Source organism: Hylobates moloch, unplaced genomic scaffold, assembly GCF_009828535.3.
Source record: "Hylobates moloch isolate HMO894 unplaced genomic scaffold, HMol_V3 SCAFFOLD_6, whole genome shotgun sequence".
In the NCBI taxonomy this organism is placed as follows: domain Eukaryota; kingdom Metazoa; phylum Chordata; class Mammalia; order Primates; family Hylobatidae; genus Hylobates; species Hylobates moloch.
The window spans coordinates 94197394-94204082 of record NW_026652281.1 but is presented as its reverse complement, the minus strand read 5'-3'; the positions used below and the strand labels follow the sequence as shown (position 1 = coordinate 94204082).

The following is a 6689-nucleotide window of genomic DNA, read 5'->3' as shown; positions in this document are numbered from 1 at the left end:
TTTCTATGCTTTTTCTCTTGAGAGCAAAGGACACGGGTATCCTTTCTTAGACGGCTTGTAGGACTTAAGCCAGGAAGAAAACTTGCGTCTCCTACGTCTCTGGAAGGCGTTTCTGGAAGGTGTCCCTTCTTCAATAGGCAGAACTAAAACAGAAAGTTCCCTTGACCAAAGCGAAGCAAGCGAGGACAAGGTGGCCACCTAGGTGACTACATCCCCCAGCATGCACTGCTCCTTCTAGGGCGCAGCCAGCGATCGCCGAAGACGCATTACTTCTGCGATGGGAACGGGGTAGGGGAGCGCGACTACACATCCCAGGATGCAAAGCGCCCCAACTCTAGTCACAACCTGGCTTGCTTTCTGGCTGGCGTTCCCCGCCAAAGGGACACTAGGGGAGGGGAATGTTTCGATTGGGAATCCCCGAAGTCTATTGGACCGTGACATTTCGAAAGAGGAAGGAAAGTGGAGGAAGGCTGTTTCACTGTAACTCAAAGTAGTTCCTGCGCAGGGTGGCGAGGAGTTATGGGCCCCTTCCATAATTTATTGTTTCTCAAAGGCAATGCCAAGCCCCACTGGTCGCAGCGCTAGAGGGTAGGTGGGAAGTACGTGAAGCTCCAAATCGAAGTTATCAGCATCTCCCTATTGGCCCTCGCCTCGAGCGCAGGCGCGAGGGCTCTGACTCCGGTCCCCTGGGCCTGGTGAGCGGCAATTGGTCAAAGTCCGCGAAGTAGGAGTCCGGATTGGTAGTTGCTAGCAGGAGCCTGGTTTCTTCCTCGACTTCTGCAAGTGATAGAGTGTGATTGGTTTAAATCCGCGGGCACCTGTCGGTGATTGGGTAGAAGCTGCAGGCGGGGCGCGGCCATTGGCTGGCGCTGGGGCCATCCCTCCTCGGGCGGGCAGCGAATGATGAAATGGGAACGGGGAGGGGAAAGGCCGCGACGTGAGCGCGCGACCTCCGGCGCCATTTTGTAGAGAAACAAGCGGAGTTAACCGAAGAGGGGGTCGAGGAGAGCCGGAGTCGGGGACCCAGGAGTTTCCTGTGTCCAGCGCTGCCGTAGCCGCCTGAGGTGAGGCGGGCTGGCGTCAGGGGCTAGGGTAGGGTGGCGGTGTCAGCTTGGGAACGCGAGTGCCGGTGGGAGGAGGAACAGGGGTGGACCTGGGGCCACTGGAAGCGTTTCCCGGAGCTCTAGGGAGTGAGAGGCAGCCGGGACGGGGAAGTGGGACGAGGCGGGAGAGGGCGGACTCCACACGGCTCTCGGAGGCTTCGCGCTCTGAAGATTAGAGGCCAGCGAGAAGGCTCCAGGAAGCGGAGGGCAGAGCGCGGGGTGAGACCCAGGGTGGTCTCTGTCCCGGGCCTCGAGGCTCAGGGGGCGGCAGTGGCGGCAGTTCGTGTCCCTGGGCCTGGCTTCGCGTGCGTTGCACCCCCCGAGACCTCCACGAGCTCCTTTACTCTTTCTGTCTCTACTCCCGGATGGTTGCAGTGGGCATGGGCTCCTGAGGCCTAGCGCTTCTGGCGGGGGGGACAGTGTTTGAAGTTTTTGCGCGTTTCCAGTTCTCCGTGTACTCGGAGCTGCCACTCTCCCCCTCTTACGCCCCCAGCATGTTGTCAAAGCCCCCTAGGTTTCGGGTGTCCCCGGATGGGAAGGGCGGGCGGCAGCGAGCACTTCCTTATTACTTGCTACAGGTTTTGTTCCACTCGCGCGCCTGGGCGCTCACACTTTCTTTGAAGTTGGCCCCCACCTACTCGGTCCGGTGTCTGCAGTAGTGGCGGTCCTGCTCATCCAGGACAAGTGTCCCGCTAGTGAGCTGAGCACTTGTAGGCCTCAAGGCTGATGAGATCCACTGCAGGTCTTGTAGAGGTGCTTAAGGCCAAACACAAATAATACTTTTTCAGTACCACCTCCTTTGCCGAATTCACCCAAGAGGGCTCACTGATACTAACTCCACGAGGAGTAAGCTTTGTAGATTAAAAAAGAATGCTTGGCATCTGTGCGTTTGAAAATGTTGTATTTAAAATAAACTTCATGACAAACTTTTCTCATGAAGTTAAAAATGTCACGTTTCTTAGGACTCTAATAAATTAAAGTCTGTTTTCTTCCTGAAAACTGAGTAACAATGCTTAACCTACCCTGCCGATTTCTCTACAATTCGATCGCTTGTGACTACTTGGGGTTTTTTTTTTTTTTTAAGTCAGTAATTGAGTGAATATAATTATACTGTTTGAAACAATGCCGAACGTTTTCCTTATGACAGCCCCTTTGATAGGAATAGGGAATACATGGATTAAAAAAATGAGGGAAGGCAAGTAAAATATTAGGAAGAAGATCAAACAGATTAAGAACAATTTTTTTCTATAGGTACTTGGGTTTAATAAGTAAGTGATCTGTGGTCCAGGTTGGTATTCCTACCCTTTTAAAGATTGGCAGCAGAGTATTTTAGCTATTAAGAAGACATGTGGTAACAGTTTAAATAATTATGTTTTAGGATACTGCAAATTGTTACCTTGTCTAAGGAGAGTATGCATTGATGATACATGGTTTTAGGTGGCTAGCTGTGCTTCGACTGAAATAGCAGCATGTTGATAAAACTAGTTTGGAGAGTTAGTCCCTTTTCAACAAGTGTGGGTTCCCCAAGTCTTAGTGGAAACAAGTCTAGAATCGACTGGGCGCGGTGGCTCACGCCTGTAATCCTAGCACTTAGGGAGGCCAAGGTAGGTGAATCACCAGAGGTCAGGAGTTCGAGACCAGCCTGGCCAACATGTCAAAACCGCTTCTCTACTAAAAATACAAAAATTAGCCGGGTGTGGTGGCAGGTGCCTGTAATCCCAGCTACTTGGGAGGCTGAGGCAGAATTGCGTGAACCCAGGAGGCGAAGGTTGCAGTGAGCCGAGATAGAGCTACTGCACTCTACCCTGGGGGACAGGGAGACTTCGTCTCAAAACAAACAAACAAAAAGTCTAGAATCAAGGCGCAAAGACATGTCTATTTGTAACTGAAAATATTTCCTTTTCTTACCTAAGATTGTAATCTTAGAAGTTTTAAGGTACAGTTTTGTGGCATTATGGTGGAAAAGAATTGAAATATGCTCTCTTTGGTTCCCAGCTTACCACCCTGGGTTCATTTTCTTTTTTTCTAGTTTCTGAATTTCTCCTGGGGGTTTAGATCCTAATCTCTTTAACATAGATGTTGTTAAGCTAAATAATAAGACATCCTTCTTATTTGGAGTCAAGTCATTAAAAAAAAACTATGAAAACAAATGGAAATGCTTGCCATCTTTTCAAAACATGCTTTAAAGTCTGATTTCAAATTACCTTGCATGTTACTTTTTCTGAGTATGTTTTAGGATAGATTCTGATCTGGTTATGAGAAACTTTTTTTTTTGAGATGAAGTCTCTCTGTCACCAGGCTGGAGTGCAGTGGCACACGATCTCGGTTCACTGCAACCTCTGCCTCCAGGGTTCAAGCAATTCTTCTGCCTCGGCCCCCCGAGTAGCTGGGACTACAGGCGCCCGCCACCACACCCAGATAATTTTTGTATTTTAATAGAGACAGAGGATCACCATGTTGGCCAGGATGGTCTCGAACTCTTAACCTCGTGATCCACCCGCCTCACCCTCCCAAAGTGCTGAGATTACAGACGTGAGCCAACTTGCCCAGCCGAGAAGCTTTCTTTTTAACCAGTTTGAATTTATGAACTTGATTATTTCTTTCTGTGAAATAACAAACATGTCTTCAGTACCCAGTACCAGAGAATGCAATTTGTCTACAATAATTCTAATTGAATGCTGTCATATTTTGGGACTAATTTTTTTGGCCCAGGCAAGTGGCTCAAGCCTGTATCCTAGCTTTTTGGGAGGATGAGGGAGGAGGATGCTTGAGACTAGGAGTTAGAGACCAGTCTGGGCAACATAGTGAGACCCTGTCTTTACAAAAAAGAAAAATTAAAAAAAATTTTTTGCAAAATACTTGTTACGAATATTTTGTCCCACATTAACAAAAATAGTAGTCTGCCATTTTTTTTTTTTTTTTGAGACGGAGTCTCACCCTGTCGCCCAGGCTGGAATGCAGTGGTGCGATCTCGGCTCATTGCAACCTCCGCCTCCCGGGTTCAAGCGATTCTCCTGCCCCAGCCTCCCAAGTAGCTGGGATTACAGGCGCGCACCACTACACCCAGCTAATTTTTGTATTTTTAGTAGAGATGGGGTTTCACTATGTTGGTCAGGCTGGTCTCGAACTCTTGACCTCGTGATCCTCCTGCGTCAGCCTCCCAAAGTGCTGGGATTACAGGCGTGAGTGACCGTGCCCAGCCTAGTAGTCTGCCATTTTGAAATGCTGTATTTTATGAACTTGGTATATCTTTTTTTTTTTTGAGACGCAGTCTCGCTCTGTTGCCCAGGCTGGAGTGCAATGGTGGGATCTTGGCTTACTACAACCCCCGCCTCCCGGGTTCAAGGGATTCTCCTGCCTCGGCCTCCTGAGTAGCTGGATTACAGGCACCCGCCACCACGGCCAGCTAGTTTTTGTATTTTTAGTAGAGAAGAGGTTTCAACGTGTTGGCCAGGCTGGTCTCAAACTCCTGACCTCAGGTGATCTGCCTGCCTCAGTCTCCCAAAGTGTTGGGATTACAGGCGTGAGCCATAGCACCCGGCCTGAACTTGGTATATACTTTTATAAAAGAAAAGACTTTCAAGTCATATATATTAACTGAGGCATTTCTTTAATGACCCTCTGACCAAACTAAACTTCCTGCTGTGAAGTTTCAAAATGGCATCCCATTGAGTGACTCTATATATAGAAGAATCTAGCAATTCCTTTTCTGTTTGCTCACAATTTTAAAGATGAATCTTTGAAAGTTAAAAGGGGCTCAAAACCTTCTGCCCCCCAGTGTATACAATAGGTTTTTTTTGTTGTTTTTTTTTTCTTGAGACAGGGTTTCACTTCAATGCCTAGGCTGGAGTGCAGCGGCACAATCACTGCGCATTGCAGCCTTGATATTCTGGTCTCAGGTGAGTCTCCCACCTCAGCCCCTGAGTCGCTGGGACTACAGGTGCATGCTAACCACACGTGTCAAAAAATTTTTTTTCTTTTTTTTTTTTTTTGAGAGAGTTTTGCTCTTCTCCCTCAGGCTGGAGTGCAGTGGTGCGATCTTGGCTTGCTGCAACTTCTGCCTCCTGGGTTCGAGTGATTCTCCTGCCTCAGCTTCCCAAGTAGCTGGGATTACAGGTGCCGCGCCATCATGCCTGGCTAATTTTATATCTATGTTTTTTTAAAACAGGGTTTTGCTCTTGTTGCCCAGGCTGGAGTGCAATGGTGCAATCTCTGCTCACTGCAACCTCCGGCTCCTGGGTTCAAGTGATTCTCCTGCCTTAGCCTCCCGAGTAGGTGGGATTACAGGCACACGCCACCATGCCCGGCTAATTTTTTGTATTTAGTAGAGACAGGGTTTCACCACGTTAGTCAGGCTGGTCTCGAACTCCTGGCCTCAGGTGATCCACCTGCCTCGGCCTCCCCAAAGTGCTGGGATTACAGGTGTGAGCCACTGCCCAGGCCTGTATTTTTAGTAGAGATGGGGTTTTACCATGTTGGCCGTCTGGTCTTGAACTCCTGACCTGAAGTGATCTACCTGCTTCAGCTTCCCAAAGTTCTGGGATTACAGGTGTGAGCCACTGCGCCTGGCCTAATTTTTGTATTTTTTTGGTAGAGGTGAGGTTTCACTGTGTTTCCCAGGCTGGTCTGGAACTCCTGGGCTCAAGTGATCTGTCCACCAAGACCTCCCAGAGTGCTGTGATTACAGATGTGAGCCACTATACTGGCCTATGATACTTTTTTTTTTAAGTGTACTTTTCGCTCAAATTTGCAAGAATGTAGCAAACCAAATAAAGCATTGTTCACTGGAAAGCATAGTTTGAGAAGGCACTAATTAGAGGTATAGACTTAATATGAAGCCATTTGTTGAGTTTTTTCGTTTGTTTGTTTGTTTGTTTTTTAAGATGGAGTCTCTCTCGCTCTGTTGCCCAGGCTGGAGAGCAGTGGTCTGATCTCGGCTCACTGCAACCTCCACCTCCCAGGTTCAAGTGATTCTCCCTCAGCCTCCCGAGTAGCTGGGATTATAGGCGCATGCCACCACGGCCGGGTAATTTTTGTATTTTTAGTAGAGATCTGGTTCACTATGTTGGTCAGGCTGGTCTCGAACTCCTGACCTTGTGATCCACTCACCTCAGCCTCCCAACGTGCTGGGATTATAGGCGTAAGCTATCGCACCCGGCAATAATTTAAAGGAATGTAGTGTATATATTTAAGAAATGCATTTATATCTTTAATTCTGGAAAACACAGCATTAACCTCCAGGATACCTGTTGCTTAACTGTGTTACAGAGTACAGGGAAATTCCTGAAATGTTGAATACAATGTTCAACCATGTAGGATAATTTTTTGTTGATTCTGAGAACATAAACTTTCTTCCAGTATATTCTCATAACACCAGATGTGTGGGGTTTTCCCCTGCACATCAAGCAAGCTGTTCAGCAATGGACACCACATGGGTATCATCTAGTTCAGTATGATTCTGACACGGTGTACCTGAAGATAGCATCAGATCCCACAGGATGAAAGCTCAAGTCCCATAGACAGCCCCCCACTTCCAATGCTAATCTCAAGTCCCAGGTGGTTTTACCTGTGTTTCTGACCAACTGA

At 48.0% G+C, this 6689-nt stretch overlaps 1 protein-coding gene across 7 annotated transcripts in view; it reads left to right on the top strand.

Moving 5' to 3' along the window:
• The first annotated feature begins 953 nt into the window (after positions 1–953).
• Positions 954–6689, top strand: part of CNOT1 (CCR4-NOT transcription complex subunit 1) — a 111266-nt gene continuing 105530 nt past the window's right edge. For 6 of the 7 annotated variants that reach the window (XM_032157524.2, XM_032157521.2, XM_032157525.2 and 3 more), the window contains exon 1: positions 954–1064. The gene's annotated coding sequence lies outside the window, so the exon portion shown is untranslated. Of the gene's footprint in view, positions 1065–4926; positions 5003–6689 lie in introns of all 7 variants that reach the window. The other variant, XM_058441052.1, reaches the window with a different exon arrangement.